We start from the raw sequence: 19,672 nt of genomic DNA on the forward strand, positions 1-19,672 counted from the left end.
TTTGTCAGAATTAAATGTTATCTCGACAATAATACCGTGGCACGAGATTAACTTCTTTACGATTACCAAATTGAAAGTCAAAATTCTTTATAGAATTTCTCCATCATAGTAAATCCTTAATTGAATTTTAAAATAATTCAAGATATATAATTTACAACGTGTTCATCACTACGTTTCAACCAGCCAACGCAGTAAAAGAAAAGCCATAGAATATCGCATACGGAAGATTCAATTGAAACGTGGATTGGTGAGAAATCCATTTGACACAGAAAACACAGTAATTGGTATCACTTATGACGCACGTCTGACTATAGAAAACTTTTGAAACTGTTATGACTGGACTAGCCAAACTTAAAATTGAGGTAACTTACACTTAAAGTGGCACGAGATTAGCAGACAAACTCCTTTGTCGGATCGTCGGTAGAGGCCTTTGCGATATGTCGAGGGCAGAAATACGAAGTAAATGCACATTTATCCACTTACCCAGGAGCTGGTTTTTGGGCGCACTAGTCACCCATTTCCTTACTCGTCTTTAGGACGGAAGAAAAATAAATCGAATTTCAATTAAATGTAGAGGTTAAATTCCCAAACCCAGACCATGAAGGACATAACCTCTACAGAAAATTTTAAGGGTTGATGTAAAACCCAAGTCTGCTGCACTATTTGTCGAAAATTGTTTAGAGGAGACATTTAAAAACAACCTAGATTTTCCTTTCTCTTCTAATCTGGTAGATTTTTTGTTAGCCTGAATCTAAGATAGTTCAATCTCTTATTTTAAATAGCATATATTTCACATCAATATTATGGATCAATACCATGAGTTCTCAATACCGAGGGTTAATACCATGACTCATCTTTATTTTGTTCTTCTTTTATTTTTAGTGTTTTTTTATTTTATTTTTATTTTGATAGTGTAATGGTCTCAACACTATCAAAAACCTCATGCACCCAAAATCATAAAGTTTACAACTATAAGCCATATTTAAAAAAAATAGGTAGATCCTATTGAAATTTGTATTATCTTTTGGGTGAAAATGTAGCTTGTGTGACACTACATGGTTAAAATGTTTACATTACACTACATTAATATTTTTATTTATCTATTATTTATTCTACTTTATTTTATTTTATTTTTATTTTTATGTAATTTGACTTAGTCAAAATGCTAAACAAAACATTCAAGTTGTCTCTAGTGAGACATTTTGGAAGCTTTTCCGGTGGGTTCTTCAGCTTTAATTTCTCTAAAATCTGGTAGGAATTTATTGAAATCACAAGCTTGATGGGTAACCCCTACACAATCGAAGTTCCCTATGGGTTTTTCGGGGTGTTGAATCCATATATATAATCAAAAAACTAGTTTAAATAACACAAATCAAGATTTCACCTCAAATGTTTCCTTCGGGTTCCAACAAGGAAAGTCTAAAAATTCTCACCAAAGACCACTCCTTACAATATCTCTTGCATAGTCAACTCGAGAGTTCCAATGCATCAAAATTCTTCTCTTGAAATTTTAATCATTTAAATAGGTTATATTATAGAATAATACCATGAGAAAAACCATAGGTTGTCAAAATAATGAGTCCTATAGTTTAATTTAATAGCCCCTTTATTTTTTATTTCATCTTATTTTTTTGAAAGTTTACTTATTTTTTGTAAGACCAAACCATGTAGAATAGACTATGTGGGCAAAGGTCTAGTCATGTTAAGGGATGTTGTGGCCCACCCCACGTGGCTAGGCGGGTGATTTTGATGACTTAGATGCCCCTAGGTTGCAATTTCACAAGTCAAATGGAAAACTTACGGTAATTTATAGAGAACTCAAACAACTTACAAAGAAAAAAATAATTATTTTTATGTGATTTGACTTAGACAAAATGTTATGTTTATGTAATTTGGCTTTGTCAAAATGTTTACATAACATAACAAGATAGGTCATTACAACATCTCCTCCATAATTCACTCTAAATATCATATCAACATGTGCTATGCAACAAGAAAAATTAGCGTAATCTACTCTAAATATCATATGATAGTTGTCATGTGAAGACAATTATGGTTTCCTGGACATGTGGTATTACTAATCAATGGTATTTTAACAAATCATATATTGTGAAATTAATAATCTCCTTAAATTTGATATGAATCATGAGATGGATCTCGTTATATTTTATAAGGTATTATTTTATGAGTGATTTAGTGAAGCGCAGAGAAATTCGAATATGAAATGCACCAAGGTTTGGAATATTTATTACAAATGCTCAATACTTGCTACATCTACTTCTTGTAATTATTGTTGAATTACTTTTAAAAGATCAACAACTAATTTTGATGTCACCTGATTACTCTTCCACTTATTTCTCCTCACTTTCTAATGTATCATGAGGATGCTGAGGGAGTCAAGCTCTATTTGTAAGCCCTTGAGTTTCTAGATGTGGTTTCACTTCACTTAAACTTGATTGAAGTGGTACTTTATTATTAAAAATCCATCATGTTTTTTATATGGAAAAGAATATTTCCTTAAGTTCAAATGTAGACCCTACACCTAATATTTCTAATTCATAAAACTAAAAATATGCAAGGTTACTTTCCTCACTTTCCAAGGTCTCATGATCATGTCTATGGTTCAACATGGATCATAAATACGAATAATTTTCGATTCAAGGACAACAACTCAATATTTTGCAAGTTCAACTTTAAGTGACAAATCAAATACAACATTGGGAAGATTGAGAAGAAAAATTTAGAAGTTTGAGCTATGTTTATGAGAAAAATGAAGGTGAAGGAAGATATAATTTGGATTCTCTCTCTTATTTATATTCATATGTGAATATTCCACTTAATTTTGAAGATGTAGTTAAGGTGGAAAAATAGATAAAAACAATGGATGAAGAAATATATATTATAGAAAATAATGCTACATGGGAATCAGTGTGTCTTTCATAAGGACAAGAATTCATAGGTTTAAAGTTGGTCTATAAGATGAAAAGTAATGCAAAAAGAATGATTGAAAGGCATAAATCAAGGTCGGTTGTTAAGAGATAAAAACAATAGCCTAGAGGAGATTATGTCGTAAAATTTTCTCTAGTTGTAAGAATGGAATCTATGAGGACAATTTTAGTAAGAATGACCCAACATGAGTGGAAGGTATATCAAATGGATATCAAGTAATCCTTCTTGAATGGAGAATTGAATGAGGAAGTTTATGTGGAGAATCCACCTAGTTATGGGGTTAGTTGGTAAGAAGACAGAGTGTATATACTAAGGAAAGCTCTTTGTGGTTTGAAGCAAGTACCATGACAACGCTATGTAAGACTAGAGTCATAGTTATTGAATAATTCCTTTAGCAATAGTGATTGCGAGCCTACAATCTACGTCAAAAAAAGTGATAATAATATTTTAATTGTGGTTTTATATGTATATTATATAATTTTCAAATGGAGTGATAATATTATCATTGATAATTTCGAATACTTCATGTGAAATGAGCTTAAAGTAATATATTTGGGGTTAAGCTATTTTCTAGGAACAGAGGTGGAGAAAATGTAAGTTTCATTTTTTATTTATCTAACAAAGTATGTAGCATACATCATGAGGAGGCTTAATATGAAAAACAACAAGCCCTACCTACCACCAATAACCATAGGTTTGATATTAAGTAAATAGTATTGTAGTGAAAATGTACATCCAACACCATAAAAAATCTCGGTTGGAACTTTTATGTATTTAAATACAACTAGACATGATCCAATTTAGGCAGTATGTTTGGTCTCTAGACTCATGGAGACTCATAAGTAAGCACATTATTTAGAAACTAAAATAATTCTAGGCTATGTTAATGGAACCAAGGGATATGGCAACTTGTATACCACAACGAGTGAATTTAGGTTGGTTATATATATAGACATTACTAGGCAACATGAGTAGATGATAGAGAGATAACATCATGATATGTGTTTCATTTTAGTTTGGGACTCATTTTGTATGCTTCCAATAAAAGCCAAATTATATATGTCCATATAGTTAAAGTTGAATATGAAGCTGCAACAAGTGCAACTTCTCAGGAAATTTGGATGAGAAGGATGTTGAAAGGCTTGAGGCATGAATAAGAATAAGAAATAAGGATATATTGTGACAACAGATCTACAATTTCTTTATAAAAAAAAATCAGTCTTTCACGAAGGAGGTAAATATATTAACAAAATATTCCATTTCATTACAGAGTTGATCAATGGCGGAGAGTTTATTTTGGAACATTGCAAGTATTAAGAAAAATATACAGACATCTCCACCAAATTATCAAGAAAGGAAAGGTTTGTACATCTCAAAAACAGTTTAGACATCTTGGATATCAGTAGTTATGATTAAGGGAGCGTGATATAAATAATCCTAACTACTATCTTCATTCTTTATATCCGTACCAAACTTTGTGTACCATAAAATATCCTATCATGAATCTCCTTTCTAGGCTAAAATGGTGCATAATATATTGATGTTCACTAGCATAGAAATCATTAGTTTTGTAGAAGCAATTCTCTCAAAAATTGAATAAATATAGGCTCTGTTTTGAATTTCCTTTTTCCTAAGTTTGACTCTATTTTCATTTTTTTACCCCCTCCCTCTTCCATCAATGTGTAAGGCCACTCTCAAGTGCGCAAGATGTTTCTCTAGAAAGGAGAAAGTATATACCGTATGTATATCTCAATGAAATTTATAGTAGTGGTTATCATGCCTTTCACGGTAGTGAATGGGGTTCTAATTCACCTATATCATCGTAACTATGGAGGTGGCATCAAGTACAACTTCAATTCAGATCAGGTAAAGTAAATCCTTATCTAGAAAGTCAAGGAGATAAAACTAGAACTCAAACTCCCTTGACATGCCCATGACATCTTGGAAAGTGAGGAACATATGGTTAAGAGATATCGAGAAACATTACAATTAACTGTTGATATGTTAACACTAATTTTGATATCTTAACATTATTATCGATATTGTTGTTTTATTTTATATTGTATAAAGTATTGTATTATGTGTGATTTATTGAAACAAAGTAATTCAAATATGTAAAGGAAAAATTGTTGACGAGTTATGACTGATGGTGAGTACTTCCTACATTTGGTTTTTTTTTTTTTTTTTGGTCAAAGTAGCATTGAAAGGTCAACACCTAATTGTAATGTTTACCAATATATCTTACTCTTACTGTTAATAGATCAATGACTAGATGTAGTGTTGCCTAACATCTCTTACTGTTATCTATCACACTTTCGAATGCCTCATGGGAATATCGAGCGTGTTGAGTTTTAGTTGTAAGTCTTTGACATTGTAGATTGAGATTTACTTCACTTGATTTGAATTGAGGTGGTATTTGATGTTGCGTCCATAGTTGTAATGATCTGGGTGAATTATAAACCCGTCCACCAATGCCAAAAATCATCATAACCACCACTAGAAATGGAATTGAGCTTTGTATCGTGTATGTGATTTATGCTTTCTGGAAAAATATCTTGTTGAGTTGAGAGTGATCAAATAAACAATAAAAATTATTAATATCACACAAATTTTCATCACCAATTTCTAACAAGATAAAATAAAATAACATCACCAAATTCTAACCAAAAAATAAAATTAAAAACATATGATGGTGTTCCTATGTTTTAATTACATGAGTTGCTTGAGTGTAAAGCACACGGCAAGACTAAAATAACTTAACTGATAGATATTTTGATACTCACCCCAATTTTCCTTAGGATTAAAATAGAAATGTGTAAAAGAGATTAGGACGCTCAAAATTTGGGCTTCAATCATGTTGTGATAAATGTGATCTATCAGATTAATTATATGACAAAAAAAATATTCTTTATAGACGCGAATGAATTGAAACACTTAATTTTTTTATTTAATGTTTAAAATTTGCTCAAATGTTGGGCTTCAATCATGTTATGATAAATGTGACAAAATAGTATTCTTTTTCAGTTCAAATTTAAGTTTTGTAGTTAATATTACTATTAAGATTATTTTTAATTTGGGATTTATAAAGGCCTGGACGGATTGAATTTTATTCATTTTAAAATATGGTTGTATATTTACTAGATTTGGAGTTAAAATATATTTAGAAGATTTTTAAAAATGATATAGTTTTATTTTGTATTTCCCGTACCAATACACCATTATAATGTTTTATGTTTTATAAATTAATATAAGTTATAATATAATGTTCAAAATTTTGAAAAAAATATATAATAAACATTTATTTATTATTTTTAAATTTTTAATTTTAAATAGTTGGAATTTAAAATTTTAAATTAATATAAATTAACTGTTATCTTAAATTTAATTAGGCATAGTCTAATTAATACAGGAAATAACTTTTTGGTGGGAATCTAAGTATATATTTTCTACTAAAATTGTGATTTTTTTACAATTTAAAATACATTTTTGATTGCATAAATAGATTTTGCACCTTCAAGAACACCAGAAGTTCTTTAATATATATTATTTACTATAATTATTATTAATATATATTATTTACTATAATTATTATTAATCACTATTTCTCATATATATATATATATATATATATATATATATATATATATATATATAAGTTTTATTGTGTATATAAAATTTAGAGAAATTGGAAAAACTCACCAAAAAACTTCCAAAAAATCCCACTAAATACAAATCCATTTTTCATTAATTAATAGATATTGCACCTTCAAAAACATCAAAAATATCTTCATATATATTATTAACTATAATTATTGTTAAAGGCTCTTTATATATATATATATATATATATATATATAGATATATATATATATAATAAAGGCTTTTTATTATAGTGAGCTCCCGAGGCTTCTCTCCAAGCTTTTTGAGCATAGGAATAAAATCTTAAATCAAAATAAATAATTTGTTTCTTTAACTCTGATAGACCAATGTTTGGTCTCAACGGACCTTAACCATCATCATCATCATCATATATATATATATATATAAGAGTCTTACTATGTATAATATATTTATCACTATTTATATTTTTATGGTCAAATTTAACTACCTACATTAATACTACTTATTTTTTATTAAGCTTAACTAATTTGAAAAATATTATTAAATTATGATTTTTTTTTTATTTTATTAAAATAAATATTATATATAAATATGATGTTGTCTTTAACCGATAATTTTGAGCGTGAATCTAGCGAAAAAAATGGAGTCAAACCTCTGGCAAAGAAAATGGTTGTCAAATCTTGATTAGTGTTGTTTAAATTGATTTTTTTACTTCACATACTGATTTACTTAAATTTGTGGTTTCAATTAATCCTTACGAGATTCTAGACAAATTAGATGGAAAATAAACCAGAGAAGTTTTTAAAAAGTCTGAGATATCAATGGCTATAATTATTAGTTGAGTCCATAAATTACTAAACCATTCATTTTTAGCCATTATATTTAATCCTGTTAAAGTAGTTTTTTAGAAAAATGTTATCACCCATAGTCTCCTTACAATGGGTGGTTTTGTAGTTTATATTTATCCAATTTATTAATTTTTTTTTTATAAATTAAGATCAGGTAAAATGTCAATGAATATTGATGGTTAAGAATCTTATTATATCATAATTATATTGTAAGTATTAACATTTTATATACGTGTTAACTAAATTCAAATATGGTTACAAAATTATTTTTGTAAACCATTACATTTCCCTATATGTTTTTTTATTTTATATTTAACTTAAAAAATGTTATAAAATTCAGTTAAAATAAAATATTTATAAAATACTTAAAATATGTTAACATACAATCTTTCACGTTACATATAATGCTTACACATCTCTTCCATACTTATTGTATTGTGCCTTTTCACTCAATAAAACTAAAAACTTACAAGATTGACTTTTATCTAACTCATTTTCCAAAGTCTCATGTGCAAGTTAAGGCAGTTGAATTCTAATTATAAACCCCTAATTTGATCCTAATTGAAGTGGTGATGAATGATTCCTCCATGGTTATGTTAACCTCTATGAATTAAAGCCCCACCCACTATTTCCAAAGGAATCATAAACACAAATGGAAATGACATTGAAATATAAATCTCCTATGTAATGTGTCCTTTCTATATAAACATCTTTCCAAAATGATATTAAAGAGTAAAACCTGTTAATCTCACACAAATTTTCTACCAAATTCTAATAATAATAAAAAACATATGACAAATTTAAACATAAAATGGTACTCTTATGTTTTCCTTTTTTGAAAAGAATCTTTAAATTGAGAGTTATCTTAAACCTTTAAATTGAGAGTTATCTTAAACGCTAAAAATCGTTAATCTCTCACAAAATTTCATAACCAAATTCTAATAATAAAAAAAACATATCCCATTATAACCATCCAAACAATTTTTAAACCTATGATGGTGCTCTTATATTTTAATCACATGTTTCCTTTCCATGCAAACCACTTTCATCAATACAGTCCATGTTTATAGGCTAAAAATGACTCACCGTCCTCACCTAAAAAAATGAGAGTAACCACCTGATTAGTGTCCCAAGATACACCTTACTCAATCTTAGATACGATTCTTAAATATTGGATCTTCAGTCGTTTGAATCGTATATCTCTTTTACTTGTAGTAATTTATCATTCGATGAATGAATAAAGAATAGGTAGGTTGTTTTCTCCGACCGAAACAATTGAAACAAAATAATAAAGTGTTTTCCGTGTTCAGGAATTAGCTATTTCTCCCCTTCATTCTTCTCCAGACTTCCGATTTCTTATTTTTAGGTTTGGTTGAATCAATATAGTAGCAGAATTTTTGACAGGTAACTATGATAGCTACCTACTCTCACCCCAAAAATGATTTGGAACCAATAATTGAACCATGCAAAATAGAAATACTTATGAATGGGCTAAAAAGATGACTCGTTTAATTTCCATCATGGTCATGATACATATCATAACTCGGACATCCATTTCGAATGCATATCCCATTGAAAATCCCCCAGAAGCCAGTGGACCTATTGTATGTGCCAATTGTCACTTGGCAAAAAAACCTGTGGATATTGAGGTTCCACAATACGTGCTTCCCAATACCGTATTTGAAGGAGTTGTTAAGATCCCCTATGATATGTAGGGGAAACAAGTTCTTGCTAATGGCAAAAAAGGAGCTCTTATATTTAAACCTATGATGGTGCTCTTATATTTTAATCACATGTTTCCTTTCCATGCAAACCACTTTCATCAATACAGTCCAGGTTTATAGGCTAAGAATGACTCACCGTCATCACCTACAAAAATGAGAGTAACCACCTGATTAGTGTCCCAAGATACACCTTACTCAATGAGGTGGAACTCAATTGATTATAAGCCCAACTTCGTTAGCTTCCTAAGGAGTGACTAATATAATAACTAATATTTCTAGTACTAATATAATAACTAATATTTCTTTTTATCTTATGCATTAGAACTATTCATAACCAAAAACTAAATTGTTATAAATATATTATTATACCATCGCAGTACTCTATAATGCGACTTAAAAATGAGAGTAACCACCTGATCAAGGTCCCAAGATCAAAATTGAGAGTAACCACCTGATTAAGGTCCAAGATACACCCTTACTCATTGAGATGGAACTCAATGGATTATAAGCTCAATTTCGTTAGCTTCCTAAGGAATGCTAGTTTAATAACTAATATTTCTTTTTATCTTATGTATTAAAATTATTTATAACCAAAGACTAAATTGTTATAAATATCCTATTATATAATCGGAGTAGTCTAATGTGACTTTTTGGAAAATTTGGCAAATGGATTTAAAAATATTTATAACCAAAGACCAAATTGTCTTAAATACCCTATTATATAATCGGAATGGTCTATAATGTGAATTTTTGGAAAATTTGGCTGATGAATTTTCTAAAATTCCAGTTGAGGTGACAGCCTGTTGGCCCCAACGATCAGTCGGCCGGAAAAATGCTTCTAGATGGTTCCCAACATATGACAAGGAACAACAACCACACCCACCGTCTTGGCCAGATAACACCATTAAAACACTCAGTGGAAACCATACCTTCCAGACGGTGGACGCCATTAAATAACTGAATGAGACGCAACCGCTCCCATTTGAAATTTCAATTTGAATTTTGTCCTCGCCGATAATTTTTCGCCAACCAATTACCATGGGTTCCACTAATTCTCCAACCAATTACCATGGGTTCTACTAATTCACAGTCTCTCTAAGATGCAATAACATTGGTGATAGTGGCGGTGGTGTTGCCATTTCCAGCTCAGTTAGACCTCAATGAATTGTTAAATAATGAATTTAAAGGAATTAGGAGCATTACAGAGAGGTCAAGTGAATCCTTCATTTAAAGAGCATAAAATTATTTGTCATCGATGAATATATGAATGAATAGAGGATAACAAGAAGAAGTGGAAGTCTAGAAAATAGTGCAAAGTGTGTTTTTTTGGACAAAATATCTTCTTCACACATATAAAAAAAGTCCGAAATTATCCTCTTCAGAGGTCACCTTGGGCATTTCGTAGCTAGCAGCGACAAGGAAATCTCCATGTATATCCACAGAAATTGCATGGCATAGAGACCTGAAGGGATGGCAGCAGAAGATGCCCCTGTCCACTGGAGTTGGGCTATTCGAAATTGAGGTAAAGTTTAGGGTCTTTGGGTGATAAAGATTTAGTATGTATTATGAGTGAGAGGAGCGTAATATTCAACTATGATTTGGGCCAATAGTAAAATTTAGTGAAGGCATGCCAAGGTTTGAAGTTGGAATCCTGCAAGATTTTATGCGCCGAAGCATTCTAGTTTATGATTTGTGCTATTTATAGCAGATGTCAGCTCAAAAACTTAGGAAATAAGGTCGATGAGTTAAATAAAATTTTATTTTCCAAAGTTAAAAGGGAGATGATGTACCAAACAATGCATTAAGACATTGTTGGAGACTAAACGAAGTGTCACCAAAGAGAGGGACAACCCTCGGCCATTTGATCTTAAGGCTATTTTCGGTCCCGGCAATTGGAGTTCAAGGATGGACATGATTTTCAGTCTTGCTGGGGCTAAGCTCTTTCTGTGTTGGGATTGTTTTGTTCTACACCGAGAAGAAGGGATTTTAGATGGACGATAATGCAGAGAATGGCTATGTGATGGGGTACAACGTCATCGTGTAATTTTGATAAATTTAATAAACATGAGTTGATTACTATTGTGTGCTTTGCATCTTAATTTATGTATCATTTCAACTTAAATCTTTCAGAGTATTTTATATAGATTGAGTTATGGGTTTGTCTCTTTAATATTTTCAATTGGAGAGAAATGTGGTTATGATATGCATATAATAACTTAATGGTAAAATTTATTAATTGTTTTGATAATTTGTCCTTTCTATTTATAATTTTTGAAACACACATAGGAATATTTATATAATACAAAGGATGGAAAGAATAATAGGCAGCCAAGTCAAAGAATAAGATGTCAAGGTTCACATTCTTAAATGTTATTTTTTTAGTTTTTAATAACTTGTTTTAATTTTTTCTTTATGAATAACAAAGAAGTGTTATTTGTATTTTTCTTAAACGGTGTTTTCCCTTTTGTCTTCAAAGAAGTGTTATTTGTATTTTTCTTAAACGGTGTTTTCCCTTTTGTTTTAAAGTGCACTTTAGGTTTATTCATATATATATGTATATGGAGTAAGCACATTATATATGTAAGTTGTATAAAACAAGATACTAAATATATATTGGGTTTTAAAATTAAGATGGTAAATTATTTTTTATATATATTGAATGTTAGGATTAATAAATTTAAATTAAAATTTTTGTAATTTTTTGGTAAATAAATTTAAATAATAAGTGTAATAAGTGTGAATACTGACTTGATTAAATAAAATAAGTTTTTAATCTTGGTAAAAATATTTAAAAAATTATGATTTCTAAAAAGCAATAAAAAATTTTGTAAAGTCACTCATGATGTAGTTATATGAAACGAATTGTTGATAAAATAATTATAGATTTGATGTTTTTAAGAGAATATAGTACACTTTTTCAAGAATTCAATAATCCATAAAATCACATTCTAAAGAAATAAAAAATGGTATATTTTATAAGTAATATTTGAGAAAGTTAAATATTTGATAATTTCATTTTCTTTTGCAATTTTATAATGTCACATAAATATTAAATTATGAAAATTGTTGATTTTAGTTTAAAAATGTGTTTAGTTTTTTTTCTATATCCAAATATAATTAAATTTTATAGTATTGATTATTTATGTATATGCAATTTCATTCATCCAAAATAACACACACACACATATATAATCCTTCTTGTAATTTGGTAGATTTAAAGTTAGAGAAGGTTATTTAAAAAAAAATAGGTTCCTTAAATGAGATTTTTATGTTCAAAGAAGGGTTGGATGATCAATCCCTCATATATGCCTCTATGAAATAACTATGGTTGTAGACTCCACTGAAAATATCATGATGCAAATACCATCTTTCAAGACATTGTTTTTAAAAATGTTATGGTAGAGGAAGTTCCATTGACCCTTTCTCATGATCTCTTATATGAGAATCCTTGGCCTTAAGAAATGATTGATTAAAACTTCATTAAATGATATTTTTATGTTCAAGGAAGGGTTGATTGTCCATTCCCTCATATACACCTGTATACAGTAACTATGTTCAGAGTTTTAGCCCTTTCAAGAATTTGGTAGATTAAGAGTTACTAAGGGTTATTTAAGGCTTATCTGAAATAGAACTATAGTTAAAAATATGAAAAATTTAATTTTAAATTATGAAAATTATTATTTTAATTTAGAAATTTATCTAGCTTTTTTCCTTATCCAAATATAATTAAAATTTATAATGTTGATAATTATTATTGTAATCCCCGGGAGGAGCGATGGAGTCGAGGGTTTTGATGGTTTGTGGCTCTCTTTTACCCACCGCGCTGAATGATTTCCCTGTCGCAAATGCACTGTCAGTCCCATGGCCAGCGAAACTCATAGTTTCGAAGACGGAAGACGCCTTTGCGGTGGCCGTTGGCATCTGCCTTAGCGCAGAAGAAATTGAAGGCATCAAACTCGATTCTGGTGCTCGAGCCACTGAGCGCGTAAAGGAAGGGGAGCATTTTTTGAAGAAAGGCTTCAGGGTTATCCAAGCGGGGGGGCTCAATGTCACAGATCTACACAATGGGGTCACAGATATGCATTTATCACAGATCTGCATTCATCGAATCCTCAAGATCAGACGTCAAGATACCGACTCTGCGACAAGGTCGATAGCGTTTTTTCCATATCCTTCCTATACACCCAATCTAGTCCAAGTTGCGTTTGCAGGGTCAAGGCACAGTTCTGGATCGGGCGTCCTGACCATGGATGGCAGTCAGATGCTCAGATCTGCAGTTAAACCAACAGATCAGAAGCCCAGAAGATCAAGAGGCCTTAGAAAAACCCAGATCTGTGGGCAAGCAACTATCAGGCGGCAAATTTAGATGAGCACAAATCTGAAGCAGCTTCCTCTCTTGAACCAGCCAGATCTGCGTGAAGAATCACATGCATTTCAGATTCAAGTAAATCTTTCAGGAAAAACGACAATGCTATGGGCTCACGCAACAGATCTTGTGCAGGATCTTCTGCAAAAACTCGAACGGCGGCTGGGGATTCCCTCCTCTTGCCTTAGACTACTATATAAGGGTAAGCAACTTATGAATCCCCTTCCTTTCTCCTTCTACAACATTCAAAAGGACGCTTCTATTGGGGCTTCTTTCTGTTTAAGAGGTGGCTCCTTTGGGCAAAATTCCCCTGCCCCCTCTTTCTCTTACAAGGATGCAACACGCAAAGACGCTGCCCAACCTCAGTTCTCTTCAAAGGCAGCCCAGCTAAATGGCGCTCCAAAGCCATTTCTGGTAGACAAATCAGAGGAAATTCCCTCCATCACCTTCTCTAATCCTGGGATTGAAAACCGGTACCAGATATTTGCAGAATCAGCACTCATATGCATATTTATTGGGCTATGGCCTCGCACAGCAGATATTTACCAATGGGTCCATTCCTTTTGGACTAAAAAATGCAAAATCTTCTTATGTTCAAAAGGTTTCTTCCTGGTGGTTTTTGACTCAAGTGAAGACTACCAGAAAGCCTTAATGGGAGGCCCTTGGTTCTGGGGTTCGGTTGGGCTTTTTCTTACCCCTTGGTTTCCTGACTTCGACCCTTCTACAACTGTCATCTCCAAGCTTCCCATTTGGGTCAGGCTCCCGAATCTTCCGGCTCATTTTTGGGATTTCTCTATCTTCTTAGCCATTGGAAACACTTTAGGACGCTACCTGGCTACAGATACCTCAAGAAGGGAAAATGGTCTCTACACTTACGACAGACTATGTGCAGAAATAGATATCAGCAAAGGACTGCTGGATCAGATTAATCTCAAGTTTGGAGATTTCCACTGGACTCAGCCACTGGATTACGAGAATACAACCTTCCGCTGTCACCATTGTCATCAAACAGGGCACCTTCAGAGCACATGTTCCCAGTTCAAAGATAAAAAGAAGAATCTGAATCGCAAGCCCAAATCCAAGAGATGGAATCCTTTTGAGCCTCCCCGTCCTTTGGACGATTTAGATTTCTCGAGTTCGGAGGAGGAGGAATCTGAAGCAGATGTGCAGGTTGATGAGGAAATTGAAGCTGATATGCAGAATGATGAGATTCCGATGGACGCTCCCTCGGTTGGTCCGGAGGTTCCCTCTAACCCTCAGATTTCTCAGAAACATTCTCATTTATCTTCGTCCTCAGACTCTGATAAGGATACTCAGCTGCCAGAACAGAATAATCTACAACTTGTTATGGCTCAGCCAAACTCCACTGGGTGGATCAAAGTGAGCAAGAAAAAAGGCAAAAAATGTCGTTTTGCAGGAAATAACCCTTCGGGGTAGCTTTTTCTGCTCAGTACTTTCCTTTGTATTCCTATGCTTTCTATGGCCCTTTCCTTGTCTGTCTCTATGGAGCAAGGTTGATTCCCTATCACCTCCGGCTCCCTTGCTTCTCTGCTATGCCTGTTTGCAGGCTTGATTGTACTATACTTTTCCTCTCTTAATAGAATTAGTCTTTACTCAAAAAAAAAAAAAAAAAATATTGTAATCCCCTTATCGGGGTGGTGGAAGTAGAGAGTACGATCAGAAGGACAATGCAGGGGAGAGGTCAGCCAGGTCAACCACAAACTGCCCTCATCACAATTCAAATAGACATGGTGGTGTCTTGCATGTTTGAGGGAGATTCGAGGCAAAGAGGTGACAGGAGAGTGGGTGGAGTGGAAGGAAGAAACAACGGCGGTAGTGGGATGGGATGCAGGACAGATAGGAAAGGCTTCATGAGGGTGGCTAGGGGAGGAGGACGGAGCTGAGCGGGTGATGGATTCTTCAGCGGTCGAGCATAAGTCAAGGTATGTTTCCTTAGCCTCAACTCCTGCATCTCATTCTGCCATACATAGTATGTTGGAGGAGGGGGGAGAGCTAGGAATTGCTGGGGGAGGGCCGCGTCTGAGGAGGTCTGCAATTCAGCTTGTTATGCATGGTAAGTTAGAGGAGGGGGGCAAGCTCGGAAATGTAGAGGAAGTGTTGGATTTGAACAGGTCAAAGGTTTGCGTGGTGAGGGAGCGTGAGGATCAGAACATCGATTTGCCGGGGAACTGTAGGAGCAGGGCAAAGGGGCAACCTAAGAAATCTAAGTATGCAATCGCGGTGGGGGATAGGATAACAGAGGGCCCGACCATTTTTAGCCCAGGGGGAGAGAGATCAGCAAGTATCCAGAACAATGGGAGAGACTGGAGTGGTGAAGGCAAGGCCAGCGATAGGGACATGTAGGCGTTTGCGACGAGTATAATTCCTGGTAAAATAACTTCTAATGTTGATAATTGTAAATAGGAGGAAGTAAATGGAAAGATGGCTCACCTAGGTAGAGGCAGGGGTCATGGAGGCAGAGGGCATCAGAGCCGGCCGGGTAGAAACAACCCAATGACCTCGACACCAGTAAGTGAGAGGCGTGCCAGGAAAACCATGAGGATGGCTATGCAAGAAGCCGCGCACGCATACAAAGAAGGCACAGATGCTGACATTCGTCAGCTAATACAGGAAATGGAAGACAACATCATGGAAGAGGACTCTGAGCCCGAGATGGAGGAATGGGGGGATATTATCCCCGACCCAGGGCACACCAAAGGAAGGATGATGCTCTATCGAAAAGCCTTGCATGTGCACTAGGTGTTGAAGTGCTTACTAGCCAGGGCTCTGGAGCAGGTGGCAGGTGAAATGATAGAACTAGCGCAAGGTATGCCAAATATCAAGAAGGATATTAAAAACCTGCAAATCATCATGATTATGCAAGACAGCAAGCTGGATGAAATCCAGCAACAATTGAAGAAGTTATCTCCAGCACCAAGTCACTTAGCGGCAGCACCTGCAAATGTCGATTTCGACAAAGATGACCGAAAGGATTAGTATCTTGTAGTTTCTAGTTTGCTTCATTTTGCGGATAGCATTTTATTTTCAGCTATTTTATGTTTTCTTGGAACATGATTAGTGTTTTTAGTTGTGGTGCTTACCTAGCTTGGATAGAAAGACTTATTAAATTTTGTTATTGGATGGCCTATAATAGACTCAGGTGGCCAACAGACTTGGTTTCCCATATGGGCAAGTTGAGGCCACCAAACTGATGTATATGGAACAACTTGATTTTATAAATAGATAAAGAAAAGTACTACTGCAGCTTACAAAAAAAAAAAAAATATTATTGTAATCCCTTTTTGAATTTAGTAGATTGAATGTTAAAAGGGTTATTTAAGACTTCTTTGTGTTCTTTAAATGATATTTTTATGCTCAAGGAAGGCTTGACTGACCATTCCCTCATATTCACCTCTATGAAATAACTATAATTTGTGGGTTTTACGACAAACATCATGATGAAAATACCATCTTTCAGGACCCTTGTTTGTGCTCCACCTACATGAGAATGCTATGTTAGAGGAAGATCCATTGACCTTTTCTCTTGATCCTCTACATAAAAATCCTTGAGCTTAAGAAAGGATTTAAAACTTCCTTCAATGATATTTTTATTTTCAAGGAAGGGTTGGTTGACATTCCTTAATATACATCTCTATGCAGTGACTATGTTGAGGGCTTTAGTCCTTGGAATTTGGTAGATTGAGAGTTACTAAGGGTTATTTAAGGCTTCTTTAAAATATAAATATAGTTACAAATGTGAAATTATGAAAATTGTTATTTTTAATTTAAAAATGTGTTTAGCTTGTTTTCTTATCTAGATATAATTAAATTTTATAATGTTGATTATTTATTTATATGCAAGTTCATTTATTCAAAATAATTTTCATTATATAATAAGTTTAAATTATATATATATATATATATATATATATATATATATATATATATATATATATCTATATATATATATATATATATATATATATATATATATATATATATATATAATTTTAAACCCTATCGGAATTTGGTATATTGAAAAATGATGTAAATTTTGAAACGGGAACTAATACTGTTACCCATTTCGTAGAGATAGCAAAAAAGTGACCCGTTTTTGAAAATGGGTGATGCAGAACACACAAGTTTTTTTAGTGCATAGTTTTTGGCACTTTAATTTTTTTTATGTACATTATGTTTCAGAATGGTAGTGATTTTCATAATGATTTTAAAAAATGGTAATTCTTCATCACACCCTTTTTTTAAAAGACCTACGTTTTTACTTTAAATTTTGTAATGTGTGAAATGTAAATAATTATTTTCTAAATTTAATAATTTTTGAAGTGGTCTTCTTCTTCATATTTTCTTGTTTTATTTTATTTTATTTTATTTTGTAGTGAGGTTTATATTCTTTTGCATATTTAAAGAAAAATGTCGATATTTTGAATTTTCGATATTCTAAATATTTATACATCATTAATTACCTTTTCAATCCACATGAAATAATTGTCTCTAAAAAACAATATCTTTTAACAACTCAAATTAAAATAACGATTTTCAACATAAATATAACTAAAAAATTACACATTTCGATCATTTTTTGTAATTTTTTGCTAGAAATGGCATGTCAAAATCACAATTTTTATAGGAGAATTTTAACTATCAATGGTTAAATAATAGTTTTTTTATGAATTTCATGTCAAAAATTAATAATAATCATTGTTTTTTTTTAAATAATGATTAACATAAAAATTAATGTGAAATTCACATAATACAAATATTGAACGCATAACAACATTAATTGAGTGCTTATTCTTCTCATAAAATGTAAAAGTCAAAACATTACAAGTATAACTAATTAATAGTTACAAAAAATGAGTTTGATTTCCAAGCATAACTTAAAATTAATCAACAATGTCATGTAATCCAAACTCTTCGTCCTCTAGAGTTTCATCATTGTCTTCTTCCACTATATTTTATGCTTCATTTTCCTCATTTTCCTCTTCTAATGGATCTTTGATGTCTGTGAATATCCTAATGTATGCCTTTTTAATCATTCTGTGTAATGGCGGTTGGGGTTCCTTTCCCTTTTTTCCACACATGATTCACTAAAGTCCCCTTTCTTCAACCAAACTTTTTGCATTTCATCTGGAAGAAATTGAAGAGCATTAATTCTTTGCTCAATAAAATTGCACTGTATTGAATCTTTTTCAATGGAAATGCAATTTATTCATTTTTGAAGGCAACATGCTAGTGTTGTACCTAATTATCAAGCACAAAAGAAATAATGAAGTAAATTAGTACATTGACATATAACTTAAGAAATAACATATTGAAATTCAATTCCAAATAATAAAACTTATTTGAGCTAGAAAATAAATCTAGAACCCAATCTCCTTCATAACATATGTCTATAGGATAGTTAATCAATAACTGTGGTTTTTGATAAATGTTAACTATCTCTCCTTTTGCTTCTTTGTCTTCATATGTTAGTTTTCTCATAACAACATCATAAGTCAGTATTTGGCTATGACTCATTCCATCTACCCTATTCAAAATCATAGACATATAGCTATCATCTTTTGCCAAATTATCAATATGGAAGAACTCACAATCATTTATAAATGGTTAATCTTCATGGTTAAGAAGATTTGACTTTTTCCTCCAACATGAAATAGTAAAATTTGAATTAAATTGTACATAAATGAATTTTTTAACATTAATCAACTATATATTTTAACGTCTCACCATATAAGTTGCATCCTTGAATTTGTTTTCGCCTTGAATGTTGACAATAACAATGTGAATTGTGTGTCTCAATGAAATGTCACAAAACTCTATAATGGTGATGACGTGACTTCTAGAAATCCTGAAACCACTTTACTAAGAGCTTGATAAGTATAAGGGTCACTATCATAGTCAATGTTTGGAATATTAAAACCATGGGGAATATCTGCAATAACTAGGGCATAATCACTTTTAGGAATGAGTTTAACAATGTTTTCATAGTAGCCTTGTATTACTTGATGTTGAATAGTTTCAAGCCCGTTCCAAATGAAATGAGTGAGATTTGGATGAAGTTCAACATTCTTAAGATGTTGCTTCTTCAGTATTTCGATCTTAATTTTTTTCAATAAAGGTTTTGAAAATATCTAGTGCGCCATTTG

Source organism: Pinus tabuliformis, chromosome 3_2 (genome assembly GCF_031772625.1).
Source record: "Pinus tabuliformis cultivar Carrire ecotype Pingquan chromosome 3_2, CPIR1, whole genome shotgun sequence".
NCBI lineage: Eukaryota > Viridiplantae > Streptophyta > Pinopsida > Pinales > Pinaceae > Pinus > Pinus tabuliformis.